At 49.5% G+C, this 14,733-nt stretch overlaps 23 non-coding genes across 23 annotated transcripts; all 23 read right to left on the reverse strand.

Moving 5' to 3' along the window:
- Positions 1-87: 87 nt before the first annotated feature.
- Positions 88-160, reverse strand: TRNAF-GAA. Its single transcript has one exon. It is a non-coding gene; the product is annotated as a tRNA-Phe (tRNA).
- Positions 161-575: 415 nt separating this feature from the next.
- Positions 576-648, reverse strand: TRNAF-GAA. The gene has a single exon. It is a non-coding gene; the product is annotated as a tRNA-Phe (tRNA).
- A 408-nt stretch (positions 649-1,056) lies between these two features.
- On the reverse strand, positions 1,057-1,130 carry TRNAF-GAA. The gene has a single exon. It is a non-coding gene; the product is annotated as a tRNA-Phe (tRNA).
- A 406-nt stretch (positions 1,131-1,536) lies between these two features.
- TRNAF-GAA lies at positions 1,537-1,609 on the reverse strand. Its single transcript has one exon. It is a non-coding gene; the product is annotated as a tRNA-Phe (tRNA).
- Positions 1,610-2,500: 891 nt separating this feature from the next.
- On the reverse strand, positions 2,501-2,573 carry TRNAF-GAA. The gene has a single exon. It is a non-coding gene; the product is annotated as a tRNA-Phe (tRNA).
- Positions 2,574-2,986: 413 nt separating this feature from the next.
- On the reverse strand, positions 2,987-3,059 carry TRNAF-GAA. The gene has a single exon. It is a non-coding gene; the product is annotated as a tRNA-Phe (tRNA).
- Positions 3,060-3,467: 408 nt separating this feature from the next.
- TRNAF-GAA lies at positions 3,468-3,541 on the reverse strand. The gene has a single exon. It is a non-coding gene; the product is annotated as a tRNA-Phe (tRNA).
- A 406-nt stretch (positions 3,542-3,947) lies between these two features.
- Positions 3,948-4,020, reverse strand: TRNAF-GAA. Its single transcript has one exon. It is a non-coding gene; the product is annotated as a tRNA-Phe (tRNA).
- Positions 4,021-4,911: 891 nt separating this feature from the next.
- TRNAF-GAA lies at positions 4,912-4,984 on the reverse strand. The gene has a single exon. It is a non-coding gene; the product is annotated as a tRNA-Phe (tRNA).
- Positions 4,985-5,397: 413 nt separating this feature from the next.
- Positions 5,398-5,470, reverse strand: TRNAF-GAA. The gene has a single exon. It is a non-coding gene; the product is annotated as a tRNA-Phe (tRNA).
- Positions 5,471-6,840: 1,370 nt separating this feature from the next.
- Positions 6,841-6,913, reverse strand: TRNAF-GAA. Its single transcript has one exon. It is a non-coding gene; the product is annotated as a tRNA-Phe (tRNA).
- Positions 6,914-7,328: 415 nt separating this feature from the next.
- Positions 7,329-7,401, reverse strand: TRNAF-GAA. Its single transcript has one exon. It is a non-coding gene; the product is annotated as a tRNA-Phe (tRNA).
- A 409-nt stretch (positions 7,402-7,810) lies between these two features.
- Positions 7,811-7,883, reverse strand: TRNAF-GAA. The gene has a single exon. It is a non-coding gene; the product is annotated as a tRNA-Phe (tRNA).
- A 413-nt stretch (positions 7,884-8,296) lies between these two features.
- Positions 8,297-8,369, reverse strand: TRNAF-GAA. Its single transcript has one exon. It is a non-coding gene; the product is annotated as a tRNA-Phe (tRNA).
- A 408-nt stretch (positions 8,370-8,777) lies between these two features.
- TRNAF-GAA lies at positions 8,778-8,850 on the reverse strand. Its single transcript has one exon. It is a non-coding gene; the product is annotated as a tRNA-Phe (tRNA).
- A 408-nt stretch (positions 8,851-9,258) lies between these two features.
- On the reverse strand, positions 9,259-9,331 carry TRNAF-GAA. Its single transcript has one exon. It is a non-coding gene; the product is annotated as a tRNA-Phe (tRNA).
- Positions 9,332-10,222: 891 nt separating this feature from the next.
- Positions 10,223-10,295, reverse strand: TRNAF-GAA. The gene has a single exon. It is a non-coding gene; the product is annotated as a tRNA-Phe (tRNA).
- Positions 10,296-10,710: 415 nt separating this feature from the next.
- Positions 10,711-10,783, reverse strand: TRNAF-GAA. Its single transcript has one exon. It is a non-coding gene; the product is annotated as a tRNA-Phe (tRNA).
- A 406-nt stretch (positions 10,784-11,189) lies between these two features.
- Positions 11,190-11,262, reverse strand: TRNAF-GAA. Its single transcript has one exon. It is a non-coding gene; the product is annotated as a tRNA-Phe (tRNA).
- A 408-nt stretch (positions 11,263-11,670) lies between these two features.
- Positions 11,671-11,743, reverse strand: TRNAF-GAA. The gene has a single exon. It is a non-coding gene; the product is annotated as a tRNA-Phe (tRNA).
- Positions 11,744-12,152: 409 nt separating this feature from the next.
- Positions 12,153-12,225, reverse strand: TRNAF-GAA. Its single transcript has one exon. It is a non-coding gene; the product is annotated as a tRNA-Phe (tRNA).
- A 415-nt stretch (positions 12,226-12,640) lies between these two features.
- TRNAF-GAA lies at positions 12,641-12,714 on the reverse strand. Its single transcript has one exon. It is a non-coding gene; the product is annotated as a tRNA-Phe (tRNA).
- Positions 12,715-13,612: 898 nt separating this feature from the next.
- Positions 13,613-13,684, reverse strand: TRNAF-GAA. Its single transcript has one exon. It is a non-coding gene; the product is annotated as a tRNA-Phe (tRNA).
- Between the last annotated feature and the right edge of the window lie 1,049 nt (positions 13,685-14,733).

The raw sequence follows: 14,733 nt of genomic DNA on the forward strand, positions 1-14,733 counted from the left end.
GCTAAAACACTTGCCCTTTGAGAGAGCTCAGAGCGCGAAGTTGGAAGAAGTGCGCCTTTCCTTGGATGTAGATGAAAACAATGGCTCTGCCAGAACCCTGGATCGAACCAGGGAGCCTTAGATCTTCAGTCTAACTCTCTCCCAACTGAGCTATTCCGGCTCCTTGGTGAACGCGTGCCCTCCACCCCCCAAAGTCTTAAAGAGTTTCTCAGAGTAGTCGCTGCATTTTAATTGTAAGAGAACAATTGCGATGCCTGGTGTCTCAGATAGTAAAGAATATGCCCATAATGCGGGAGACCTGGGTTTGATTCCCAGGTCGGGAAGATCCTCAGGAGAGAGGGGAATGGAAAACCACTGCAGGATTCTTGCCTGGAGAATTCCACGGACAGACCGAGCCTGCTGGACTGTGGTCCATGGAGTCACAGAGTCGGAGACGAGTGTGTGACTAACATTTTCTTTCACTGGATATAGGACTCCTCCTGGATGAAGCTAGAACACTTGCTCTTTGCGAGAGCTCAGATTGCGAGGTTGCAAGAATTGTGCCTTTCCTTGGATATAGAGGAAAAGAATAGGGGTGCTGGAACCTGGAATCGAACCAGGGACCGTTAGATCTTCAGTCTAAACGCTCTGCCAACTGAGCTATCCCGCACCCCTGGGAACCCCGCCCTCAAAGTACCTTAAGGAGTTTCTCAGAGGCGTCCCTGCTTCTTCATCTTAAGGGAACAATTGCAATGCTTGGTGTCTCAGATAGTAAAGAATATGCCCACAATGCGGGAGACCTGGGTTTGATTCCCAGGTCGGGAAGATCCTCAGGAGAGAGGGGAATGGAAAACCACTGCAGGATTCTTGCCTGGAGAATTCCACGGACAGTCCGAGCCTGCTGGACTGTGGTCCATGGAGTCACAGAGTCGGACACGAGTGTGCAACTAACATTTTCTTTCACTGGATATAGGACTCCTCCTGGATGAAGCTAGAACACTTGCTCTTTGCGAGAGCTCAGATTGCGAGGTTGCAAGAATTGTGCCTTTCCTTGGATATAGAGGAAAAGAATAGGGGTGCTGGAACCTGGGATCGAACCAGGGACCGTTAGATCTTCAGTCTAAACGCTCTGCCAACTGAGCTATCCCAGACCCCTGTGAACCCCGCCCTCAAAGTACCTTAAGGAGTTTCTCAGAGGCGTCCCTGCTTCTTCATCTTAAGGGAACAATTGCAATGCCTGGTATCTCAGTAGTAAAGAATATGCCTTCAGTACGGGAGACCTAGGTTCAATCCCCGGGTTGGGAAACTCCTCAGGAGAGAGGGGAATGGAAAACCACTGCAGGATTCTTGCCTGGAGAATTCCACGGACAGACCGAGCCTGCTGGACTGTGGTCCATGGAGTCACAGAGTCGGACACGAGTGTGCAACTAACATTTTCTTTCACTGGATATAGGACTCCTCCTGGATGAAGCTAGAACACTTGCACTTTGCGAGAGCTCAGATTGCGAGGCTGCAAGAATTGTGCCTTTCCTTGGATATAGAGGAAAAGAATAGGGGTGCTGGAACCTGGGATCGAACCAGGGACCGTTAGATCTTCAGTCTAAACGCTCTGCCAACTGAGCTATCCCGCACCCCTGGGAACCCCGCCCTCAAAGTACCTTAAGGAGTTTCTCAGAGGCGTCCCTGCTTCTTCATCTTAAGGGAACAATTGCAATGCCTGGTGTCTCAGATAGTAAAGAATATGCCCACAATGCGGGAGACCTGGGTTCAATCCCCGGGTTGGGAAACTCCTCTGGAGAGAGGGGAATGGAAAACCACTGCAGGATTCTTGCCTGGAGAATTCCACGGACAGACTGAGCCTGCTGGACTGTGGTCCATGGAGTCACAGAGTCGGACACGAGTGTGCGACTAACATTTTCTTTCACTGGATATAGGACTCCTCCTGGATGAAGCTAGAACACTTGCTCTTTGCGAGAGCTCAGATTGCGAGGTTGCAAGAATTGTGCCTTTCCTTGGATATAGATGAAAAGAATAGGGGTGCCGGAACCCGGGATCAAACCAGGGACCTCTAGATCTTCAGTCTAAACACTCTGCCAACTGAACTATTCCAGAATGCTAGTAAGGCCTGCCCTCAAAGTATCTTAAGGAGTTTCTCAGAGGCGTCCCTGCTTCTTCATCTTAAGGGAACAATTGCAATGCCTGGTGTCTCAGATAGTAAAGAATATGCCTTCAATGCGGGAGACCTAGGTTCAATCCCCGGGTTGGGAAACTCCTCTGGAGAGAGGGAAATGGCAACCCACTCCAGTATTCTTGCCTGGAGAATTCCATGGGCAGAGGGAGCCTGTTGGACTATGGTCCATGAAATCACAGATTCAGACACGACTGAGCGACTAACACTTTCTTTCACTGGAATTAGGACTCCTCATGGATGTAAGCTAAAACACTTGCCCTTTGAGAGAGCTCAGAGCGCGAAGTTGGAAGAAGTGCGCCTTTCCTTGGATGTAGATGAAAACAATGGCTCTGCCAGAACCCTGGATCGAACCAGGGAGCCTTAGATCTTCAGTCTAACTCTCTCCCAACTGAGCTATTCCAGCTCCTTGGTGAACGCATGCCCTCCACCCCCCAAAGTCTTAAACAGTTTCTCAGAGTAGTCGCTGGATTTTAATTGTAAGAGAACAATTGCGATGCCTGGTGTCTCAGAAGTAAAGAATATGCCTTCAATGCTGGAGACCTAGGTTCAATCCCCGGGTTGGGAAACTCCTCTGGAGAGAGGGGAATGGAAAACCACTGCAGGATTCTTGCCTGGAGAATTCCACGGACAGACCGAGCCTGCTGGACTGTGGTCCGTGGAGTCACAGAGTCGGACCGAGTGTGCGACTAACATTTTCTTTCACTGGATATAGGACTCCTCCTGGATGAAGCTAGAACACTTGCACTTTGCGAGAGCTCAGATTGCGAGGCTGCAAGAATTGTGCCTTTCCTTGGATATAGAGGAGAAGAATAGGGGTGCTGGAACCTGGGATCGAACCAGGGACCGTTAGATCTTCAGTCTAAACGCTCTGCCAACTGAGCTATCCCGCACCCCTGTGAACCCCGCCCTCAAAGTACCTTAAGGAGTTTCTCAGAGGCGTCCCTGCTTCTTCATCTTAAGGGAACAATTGCAATGCCTGGTGTCTCAGATAGTAAAGAATATGCCCACAATGCGGGAGACCTGGGTTTGATTCCCAGGTCGGGAAGATCCTCAGGAGAGAGGGGAATGGAAAACCACTGCAGGATTCTTGCCTGGAGAATTCCACGGACAGTCCGAGCCTGCTGGACTGTGGTCCATGGAGTCACAGAGTCGGACACGAGTGTGCAACTAACATTTTCTTTCACTGGATATAGGACTCCTCCTGGATGAAGCTAGAACACTTGCTCTTTGCGAGAGCTCAGATTGCGAGGTTGCAAGAATTGTGCCTTTCCTTGGATATAGAGGAAAAGAATAGGGGTGCTGGAACCTGGGATCGAATCAGGGACCGTTAGATCTTCAGTCTAAACGCTCTGCCAACTGAGCTATCCCAGACCCCTGTGAACCCCGCCCTCAAAGTACCTTAAGGAGTTTCTCAGAGGCGTCCCTGCTTCTTCATCTTAAGGGAACAATTGCAATGCCTGGTATCTCAGTAGTAAAGAATATGCCTTCAGTACGGGAGACCTAGGTTCAATCCCAGGGTTGGGAAACTCCTCAGGAGAGAGGGGAATGGAAAACCACTGCAGGATTCTTGCCTGGAGAATTCCACGGACAGACCGAGCCTGCTGGACTGTGGTCCATGGAGTCACAGAGTCGGACACGAGTGTGCAACTAACATTTTCTTTCACTGGATATAGGACTCCTCCTGGATGAAGCTAGAACACTTGCACTTTGCGAGAGCTCAGATTGCGAGGCTGCAAGAATTGTGCCTTTCCTTGGATATAGAGGAAAAGAATAGGGGTGCTGGAACCTGGGATCGAACCAGGGACCGTTAGATCTTCAGTCTAAACGCTCTGCCAACTGAGCTATCCCGCACCCCTGGGAACCCCGCCCTCAAAGTACCTTAAGGAGTTTCTCAGAGGCGTCCCTGCTTCTTCATCTTAAGGGAACAATTGCAATGCCTGGTGTCTCAGATAGTAAAGAATATGCCCACAATGCGGGAGACCTGGGTTCAATCCCCGGGTTGGGAAACTCCTCTGGAGAGAGGGGAATGGAAAACCACTGCAGGATTCTTGCCTGGAGAATTCCACGGACAGACTGAGCCTGCTGGACTGTGGTCCATGGAGTCACAGAGTCGGACACGAGTGTGCGACTAACATTTTCTTTCACTGGATATAGGACTCCTCCTGGATGAAGCTAGAACACTTGCTCTTTGCGAGAGCTCAGATTGCGAGGTTGCAAGAATTGTGCCTTTCCTTGGATATAGATGAAAAGAATAGGGGTGCCGGAACCCGGGATCAAACCAGGGACCTCTAGATCTTCAGTCTAAACACTCTGCCAACTGAACTATTCCAGAATGCTAGTAAGGCCTGCCCTCAAAGTATCTTAAGGAGTTTCTCAGAGGCGTCCCTGCTTCTTCATCTTAAGGGAACAATTGCAATGCCTGGTGTCTCAGATAGTAAAGAATATGCCTTCAATGCGGGAGACCTAGGTTCAATCCCCGGGTTGGGAAACTCCTCTGGAGAGAGGGAAATGGCAACCCACTCCAGTATTCTTGCCTGGAGAATTCCATGGGCAGAGGGAGCCTGTTGGACTATGGTCCATGAAATCACAGATTCAGACACGACTGAGCGACTAACACTTTCTTTCACTGGAATTAGGACTCCTCATGGATGTAAGCTAAAACACTTGCCCTTTGAGAGAGCTCAGAGCGCGAAGTTGGAAGAAGTGCGCCTTTCCTTGGATGTAGATGAAAACAATGGCTCTGCCAGAACCCTGGATCGAACCAGGGAGCCTTAGATCTTCAGTCTAACTCTCTCCCAACTGAGCTATTCCAGCTCCTTGGTGAACGCATGCCCTCCACCCCCCAAAGTCTTAAACAGTTTCTCAGAGTAGTCGCTGGATTTTAATTGTAAGAGAACAATTGCGATGCCTGGTGTCTCAGAAGTAAAGAATATGCCTTCAATGCTGGAGACCTAGGTTCAATCCCCGGGTTGGGAAACTCCTCTGGAGAGAGGGGAATGGAAAACCACTGCAGGATTCTTGCCTGGAGAATTCCACGGACAGACCGAGCCTGCTGGACTGTGGTCCGTGGAGTCACAGAGTCGGACCGAGTGTGCGACTAACATTTTCTTTCACTGGATATAGGACTCCTCCTGGATGAAGCTAGAACACTTGCACTTTGCGAGAGCTCAGATTGCGAGGCTGCAAGAATTGTGCCTTTCCTTGGATATAGAGGAGAAGAATAGGGGTGCTGGAACCTGGGATCGAACCAGGGACCGTTAGATCTTCAGTCTAAACGCTCTGCCAACTGAGCTATCCCGCACCCCTGTGAACCCCGCCCTCAAAGTACCTTAAGGAGTTTCTCAGAGGCGTCCCTGCTTCTTCATCTTAAGGGAACAATTGCAATGCCTGGTGTCTCAGATAGTAAAGAATATGCCCACAATGCGGGAGACCTGGGTTTGATTCCCAGGTCGGGAAGATCCTCAGGAGAGAGGGGAATGGAAAACCACTGCAGGATTCTTGCCTGGAGAATTCCACGGACAGACCGAGCCTGCTGGACTGTGGTCCATGGAGTCACAGAGTCGGACCGAGTGTGCGACTAACATTTTCTTTCACTGGATATAGGACTCCTCCTGGATGAAGCTAGAACACTTGCTCTTTGCGAGAGCTCAGATTGCGAGGTTGCAAGAATTGTGCCTTTCCTTGGATATAGAGGAAAAGAATAGGGGTGCTGGAACCTGGGATCGAATCAGGGACCGTTAGATCTTCAGTCTAAACGCTCTGCCAACTGAGCTATCCGCACCCCTGTGAACCCCGCCCTCAAAGTACCTTAAGGAGTTTCTCAGAGGCGTCCCTGCTTCTTCATCTTAAGGGAACAATTGCAATGCCTGGTGTCTCAGATAGTAAAGAATATGCCCACAATGCGGGAGACCTGGGTTTGATTCCCAGGTCGGGAAGATCCTCAGGAGAGAGGGGAATGGAAAACCACTGCAGGATTCTTGCCTGGAGAATTCCACGGACAGACCGAGCCTGCTGGACTGTGGTCCATGGAGTCACAGAGTCGGACACGAGTGTGCGACTAACATTTTCTTTCACTGGATATAGGACTCCTCCTGGATGAAGCTAGAACACTTGCTCTTTGCGAGAGCTCAGATTGCGAGGTTGCAAGAATTGTGCCTTTCCTTGGATATAGATGAAAAGAATAGGGGTGCCGGAACCCGGGATCAAACCAGGGACCTCTAGATCTTCAGTCTAAACACTCTGCCAACTGAACTATTCCAGAATGCTAGTAAGGCCTGCCCTCAAAGTATCTTAAGAAGTTTCTCAGAGGCGTCCCTGCTTCTTCATCTTAAGGGAACAATTGCAATGCCTGGTGTCTCAGATAGTAAAGAATATGCCTTCAATGCGGGAGACCTAGGTTCAATCCCCGGGTTGGGAAACTCCTCTGGAGAGAGGGAAATGGCAACCCACTCCAGTATTCTTGCCTGGAGAATTCCATGGGCAGAGGGAGCCTGTTGGACTATGGTCCATGAAATCACAGATTCAGACACGACTGAGCGACTAACACTTTCTTTCACTGGAATTAGGACTCCTCATGGATGTAAGCTAAAACACTTGCCCTTTGAGAGAGCTCAGAGCGCGAAGTTGGAAGAAGTGCGCCTTTCCTTGGATGTAGATGAAAACAATGGCTCTGCCAGAACCCTGGATCGAACCAGGGAGCCTTAGATCTTCAGTCTAACTCTCTCCCAACTGAGCTATTCCGGCTCCTTGGTGAACGCGTGCCCTCCACCCCCCAAAGTCTTAAAGAGTTTCTCAGAGTAGTCGCTGCATTTTAATTGTAAGAGAACAATTGCGATGCCTGGTGGCTCAGATAGTAAAGAATATGCCCATAATGCGGGAGACCTGGGTTTGATTCCCAGGTCGGGAAGATCCTCAGGAGAGAGGGGAATGGAAAACCACTGCAGGATTCTTGCCTGGAGAATTCCACGGACAGACCGAGCCTGCTGGACTGTGGTCCATGGAGTCACAGAGTCGGAGACGAGTGTGTGACTAACATTTTCTTTCACTGGATATAGGACTCCTCCTGGATGAAGCTAGAACACTTGCTCTTTGCGAGAGCTCAGATTGCGAGGTTGCAAGAATTGTGCCTTTCCTTGGATATAGAGGAAAAGAATAGGGGTGCTGGAACCTGGGATCGAACCAGGGACCGTTAGATCTTCAGTCTAAACGCTCTGCCAACTGAGCTATCCCGCACCCCTGGGAACCCCGCCCTCAAAGTACCTTAAGGAGTTTCTCAGAGGCGTCCCTGCTTCTTCATCTTAAGGGAACAATTGCAATGCCTGGTGTCTCAGATAGTAAAGAATATGCCTTCAATGCGGGAGACCTAGGTTCAATCCCCGGGTTGGGAAACTCCTCTGGAGAGAGGGAAATGGCAACCCACTCCAGTATTCTTGCCTGGAGAATTCCATGGGCAGAGGGAGCCTGTTGGACTATGGTCCATGAAATCACAGATTCAGACACGACTGAGCGACTAACACTTTCTTTCACTGGAATTAGGACTCCTCATGGATGTAAGCTAAAACACTTGCCCTTTGAGAGAGCTCAGAGCGCGAAGTTGGAAGAAGTGCGCCTTTCCTTGGATGTAGATGAAAACAATGGCTCTGCCAGAACCCTGGATCGAACCAGGGAGCCTTAGATCTTCAGTCTAACTCTCTCCCAACTGAGCTATTCCAGCTCCTTGGTGAACGCATGCCCTCCACCCCCCAAAGTCTTAAACAGTTTCTCAGAGTAGTCGCTGGATTTTAATTGTAAGAGAACAATTGCGATGCCTGGTGTCTCAGAAGTAAAGAATATGCCTTCAATGCGGGAGACCTAGGTTCAATCCCCGGGTTGGGAAACTCCTCTGGAGAGAGGGGAATGGAAAACCACTGCAGGATTCTTGCCTGGAGAATTCCACGGACAGACCGAGCCTGCTGGACTGTGGTCCATGGAGTCACAGAGTCGGACCGAGTGTGCGACTAACATTTTCTTTCACTGGATATAGGACTCCTCCTGGATGAAGCTAGAACACTTGCACTTTGCGAGAGCTCAGATTGCGAGGCTGCAAGAATTGTGCCTTTCCTTGGATATAGAGGAAAAGAATAGGGGTGCTGGAACCTGGGATCGAACCAGGGACCGTTAGATCTTCAGTCTAAACGCTCTGCCAACTGAGCTATCCCGCACCCCTGTGAACCCCGCCCTCAAAGTACCTTAAGGAGTTTCTCAGAGGCGTCCCTGCTTCTTCATCTTAAGGGAACAATTGCAATGCCTGGTGTCTCAGATAGTAAAGAATATGCCCACAATGCGGGAGACCTGGGTTTGATTCCCAGGTCGGGAAGATCCTCAGGAGAGAGGGGAATGGAAAACCACTGCAGGATTCTTGCCTGGAGAATTCCACGGACAGACCGAGCCTGCTGGACTGTGGTCCATGGAGTCACAGAGTCGGACACGAGTGTGCGACTAACATTTTCTTTCACTGGATATAGGACTCCTCCTGGATGAAGCTAGAACACTTGCTCTTTGCGAGAGCTCAGATTGCGAGGTTGCAAGAATTGTGCCTTTCCTTGGATATAGAGGAAAAGAATAGGGGTGCTGGAACCTGGGATCGAACCAGGGACCGTTAGATCTTCAGTCTAAACGCTCTGCCAACTGAGCTATCCCGCACCCCTGTGAACCCCGCCCTCAAAGTACCTTAAGGAGTTTCTCAGAGGCGTCCCTGCTTCTTCATCTTAAGGGAACAATTGCAATGCCTGGTGTCTCAGATAGTAAAGAATATGCCCACAATGCGGGAGACCTGGGTTTGATTCCCAGGTCGGGAAGATCCTCAGGAGAGAGGGGAATGGAAAACCACTGCAGGATTCTTGCCTGGAGAATTCCACACACAGACCGAGCCTGCTGGACTGTGGTCCATGGAGTCACAGAGTCGGACACGAGTGTGCGACTAACATTTTCTTTCACTGGATATAGGACTCCTCCTGGATGAAGCTAGAACACTTGCTCTTTGCGAGAGCTCAGATTGCGAGGTTGCAAGAATTGTGCCTTTCCTTGGATATAGAGGAAAACAATAGGGGTGCTGGAACCTGGGATCGAACCAGGGACCGTTAGATCTTCAGTCTAAACGCTCTGCCAACTGAGCTATCCCACACCCCTGTGAACCCCGCCCTCAAAGTACCTTAAGGAGTTTCTCAGAGGCGTCCCTGCTTCTTCATCTTAAGGGAACAATTGCAATGCCTGGTATCTCAGATAGTAAAGAATATGCCTTCAGTGCGGGAGACCTAGGTTCAATCCCCGGGTTGGGAAACTCCTCTGGAGAGAGGGGAATGGAAAACCACTGCAGGATTCTTGCCTGGAGAATTCCACAGACAGACCGAGCCTGCTGGACTGTGGTCCATGGAGTCACAGAGTCGGACACGAGTGTGCGACTAACATTTTCTTTCACTGGATATAGGACTCCTCCTGGATGAAGCTAGAACACTTGCTCTTTGCGAGAGCTCAGATTGCGAGGTTGCAAGAATTGTGCCTTTCCTTGGATATAGATGAAAAGAATAGGGGTGCCGGAACCTGGGATCAAACCAGGGACCTCTAGATCTTCAGTCTAAACACTCTGCCAACTGAACTATTCCAGAATGCTAGTAAGGCCTGCCCTCAAAGTATCTTAAGGAGTTTCTCAGAGGCGTCCCTGCTTCTTCATCTTAAGGGAACAATTGCAATGCCTGGTGTCTCAGATAGTAAAGAATATGCCTTCAATGCGGGAGACCTAGGTTCAATCCCCGGGTTGGGAAACTCCTCTGGAGAGAGGGAAATGGCAACCCACTCCAGTATTCTTGCCTGGAGAATTCCATGGGCAGAGGGAGCCTGTTGGACTATGGTCCATGAAATCACAGATTCAGACACGACTGAGCGACTAACACTTTCTTTCACTGGAATTAGGACTCCTCATGGATGTAAGCTAAAACACTTGCCCTTTGAGAGAGCTCAGAGCGCGAAGTTGGAAGAAGTGCGCCTTTCCTTGGATGTAGATGAAAACAATGGCTCTGCCAGAACCCTGGATCGAACCAGGGAGCCTTAGATCTTCAGTCTAACTCTCTCCCAACTGAGCTATTCCGGCTCCTTGGTGAACGCATGCCCTCCACCCCCCAAAGTCTTAAACAGTTTCTCAGAGTAGTCGCTGGATTTTAATTGTAAGAGAACAATTGCGATGCCTGGTGTCTCAGATAGTAAAGAATATGCCCATAATGCGGGAGACCTGGGTTTGATTCCCAGGTCGGGAAGATCCTCAGGAGAGAGGGGAATGGAAAACCACTGCAGGATTCTTGCCTGGAGAATTCCACGGACAGACCGAGCCTGCTGGACTGTGGTCCATGGAGTCACAGAGTCGGAGACGAGTGTGTGACTAACATTTTCTTTCACTGGATATAGGACTCCTCCTGGATGAAGCTAGAACACTTGCTCTTTGCGAGAGCTCAGATTGCGAGGTTGCAAGAATTGTGCCTTTCCTTGGATATAGAGGAAAAGAATAGGGGTGCTGGAACCTGGGATCGAACCAGGGACCGTTAGATCTTCAGTCTAAACGCTCTGCCAACTGAGCTATCCCACACCCCTGTGAACCCCGCCCTCAAAGTACCTTAAGGAGTTTCTCAGAGGCGTCCCTGCTTCTTCATCTTAAGGGAACAATTGCAATGCCTGGTGTCTCAGATAGTAAAGAATATGCCCACAATGCGGGAGACCTGGGTTTGATTCCCAGGTCGGGAAGATCCTCAGGAGAGAGGGGAATGGAAAACCACTGCAGGATTCTTGCCTGGAGAATTCCACACACAGACCGAGCCTGCTGGACTGTGGTCCATGGAGTCACAGAGTCGGACACGATTGTGCGACTAACATTTTCTTTCACTGGATGTAGGACTCCTCCTGGATGAAGCTAGAACACTTGCTCTTTGCGAGAGCTCAGATTGCGAGGTTGCAAGAATTGCACCTTTTTGGATGTAGAGGAAAAGAATAGGGGTGCTGGAACCTGGGATCGAACCAGGGACCGTTAGATCTTCAGTCTAAACGCTCTGCCAACTGAGCTATCCCGCACCCCTGTGAACCCCGCCCTCAAAGTACCTTAAGGAGTTTCTCAGAGGCGTCCCTGCTTCTTCATCTTAAGGGAACAATTGCAATGCCTGATGTCTCAGATAGTAAAGAATATGCCCACAATGCGGGAGACCTGGGTTTGATTCCCAGGTCGGGAAGATCCTCAGGAGAGAGGGGAATGGAAAACCACTGCAGGATTCTTGCCTGGAGAATTCCACGGACAGACCGAGCCTGCTGGACTGTGGTCCATGGAGTCACAGAGTCGGACACGAGTGTGTGACTAACATTTTCTTTCACTGGATATAGGACTCCTCCTGGATGAAGCTAGAACACTTGCTCTTTGCGAGAGCTCAGATTGCGAGGCTGCAAGAATTGTGCCTTTCCTTGGATATAGAGGAAAAGAATAGGGGTGCCGGAACCTGGGATCGAACCAGGGACCGTTAGATCTTCAGTCTAAACACTCTGCCAACTGAGCTATCCCACACCCCTGTGAACCCCGCCCTCAAAGTACCTTAAGGAGTTTCTCAGAGGCGTCCCTGCTTCTTCATCTTAAGGGAACAATTGCAATGCCTGGTGTCTCAGATAGTAAAGAATATGCCTTCAATGCGGGAGACCTAGGTTCAATCCCCGGGTTGGGAAACTCCTCTGGAGAGAGGGAAATGGCAACCCACTCCAGTATTCTTGCCTGGAGAATTCCATGGGCAGAGGGAGCCTGTTGGACTATGGTCCATGAAATCACAGATTCAGACACGACTGAGCGACTAACACTTTCTTTCACTGGAATTAGGACTCCTCATGGATGTAAGCTAAAACACTTGCTCTTTGAGAGAGCTCAGAGCGCGAAGTTGGAAGAAGTGCGCCTTTCCTTGTATGTAGATGAAAACAATGGCTCTGCCAGAACCCTGGATTGAACCAGGGAGCCTTAGATCTTCAGTCTAACTCTCTCCCAACTGAGCTATTCCGGCTCCTTGGTGAACCCATGCCCTCCACCCCCCAAAGTCTTAAAGAGTTTCTCAGAGTAGTCGCTGGATTTTAATTGTAAGAGAACAATTGCGATGCCTGGTGGCTCAGATAGTAAAGAATATGCCCACAATGCGGGAGACCTGGGTTTGATTCCCAGGTCGGGAAGATCCTCAGGAGAGAGGGAAATGGAAAACCACAGCAGGATTCTTGCCTGAAGAACTCCACGGACAGACCGAGCCTGCTGGACTGTGGTCCATGGAGTCACAGAGTCGGACACGAGTGTGCGACTAACATTTTCTTTCACTGGATATAGGACTCCTCCTGGATGAAGCTAGAACACTTGCTCTTTGCGAGAGCTCAGATTGCGAGGTTGCAAGAATTATGCCTTTCCTTGGATATAGATGAAAAGAACAGGGTTTCCGGAACCCGGGATCCAACCAGGGACCTCTAGATCTTCAGTCTAAACACTCTTCCAACTGAACTATTCCGGAACGCTAGTAAGGCCTGCCCTCAAAGTATCTTAAGGAGTTTCTCAGAGGTGTCCCTGCTTCTTCAGCTTAAGGGAACAATTGCAATGCCTAGTGTCTCAGATAGTAAAGAATATGCCTTCAATGCGGGAGACCTAGGTTCAATCCCCGGGTTGGGAAACTCCTCTGGAGAGAGGGAAATGGCAACCCACTCCAGTATTCTTGCCTGGAGAATTCCATGGGCAGAGGGAGCCTGTTGGACTATGGTCCATGAAATCACAGATTCAGACACGACTGAGCGACTAACACTTTCTTTCACTGGAATTAGGACTCCTCATGGATGTAAGCTAAAACACTTGCTCTTTGAGAGAGCTCAGAGCGCGAAGTTGGAAGAAGTGCGCCTTTCCTTGTATGTAGATGAAAACAATGGCTCTGCCAGAAGCCTGGATCGAACCAGGGAGCCTTAGATCTTCAGTCTAACTCTCTCCCAACTGAGCTATTCCGGCTCCTTGGTGAACGCATGCCCTCCACCCCCCAAAGTCTTAAACAGTTTCTCAGAGTAGTCGCTGGATTTTAATTGTAAGAGAACAATTGCGATGCCTGGTGTCTCAGATAGTAAAGAATATGCCCACAATGCGGGAGACCTGGGTTTGATTCCCAGGTCGGGAAGATCCTCAGGAGAGAGGGGAATGGAAAACCACTGCAGGATTCTTGCCTGAAGAATTCCACGGACAGACCGAGCCTGCTCGACTGTGGTCCATGGAGTCACAGAGTCGGACACGAGTGTGCGACTAACATTTTCTTTCAGTGGATATAGGACTCCTCTTGGATGTAAGGTAAAACACTTGCTCTTTATGAGAGCTCAGAATGCGAGCTTGTAAGATTTGTGCTTTTCCTTGGATGTAGATGGAAACAATAGGGCTGCCGGAACCCGGGATCGAACCAGGGACCTTTAGATCTTCAGTCTAACTCTCTCCCAACTGAGCTATTCAGCTCTCCAGTGAATACCACCCTCAATGTATCTTAAAGAGTTTCTCAGAGGGGTACTCTTTCTACCCTGTTATGATGTCTTTGTCAGAAGCTTTCTCTCTCTCCTCTATACTTTAATAAAACTTTATTACACAAAAGTTCTGAGCAATCAAGCCTCGTCTCTGGCCCTGGATTCAATTCTTCTCTTCCGGAGGCCAAGAATCCTGGCGTTTTTGCATGATTCAGCAACAACCGGTCATCTTGGGGGCTTGTCTCGGATTCTTCAGGACAAGGTAAGGATGCTTGGAGCTCTAGTTCTTTGTTCTCCTAGCGAACAAGTTTTCTGCTGTACTTTACTAACTCTATTGTGTGCTTGTGTGAATGAATGAAACGCCCTGCATGAAGCAAGTGAGGAGCCCTGCTCTTCCGTTCCACGGTGACTTCATACGGCTTATGGCAGAAACATGTCGAGAGTTTATACCGACCTGCCAATGCCAAGAGGCCCCCAACATCTCCTTTGGGGACTGACCAGAAATGGGCAAAGCATGTGGGCCGAACTCTCCTTTCTTGGTCAAACTTTTCAGTCTCTTTGACCATTTCATAACTCCTTGGGAAATTAGAAGTACTAACCTAATCTGTCGGATCATGGACTTTCAAGGGACTTGTGATCTATGTTGTTACTGTGTCCTATGACTTAGGTCCCAAACTTGGGTTGGTAGTCAGGAAGCACCTAGCCTCGCTAGGAATCAAAAGTTCGGAAGCTAGATGGAGCTCTAGCTACAAGAGCATCTCTGAGGTTAAAGGTTACTCGGATTGGAACTGCAATGGGGTTTTTTCCTTTGGTAGCGCTGGCTCTTAGTGGACTAAAGTAGGCTCTTACACTGGTATGGTGACGCTTGGAAGGAACATCTCAGTTTTAGGTTAGTATCGGTCTTATTGTGGTCAGGGATATACTCAGGGTTGTGCACAGGCACTCAGGTGACGAACGGTGCCCCAAACGGTCTTAGCCTGGGAGGCATTCCAGAAGGTTACTCTGATTGCACCCTGGGTGGCATCAGAGGTAATGGTGAAGAG

This window comes from Bubalus bubalis, chromosome X (assembly GCF_019923935.1).
Source record: "Bubalus bubalis isolate 160015118507 breed Murrah chromosome X, NDDB_SH_1, whole genome shotgun sequence".
Classification (NCBI taxonomy): domain Eukaryota; kingdom Metazoa; phylum Chordata; class Mammalia; order Artiodactyla; family Bovidae; genus Bubalus; species Bubalus bubalis.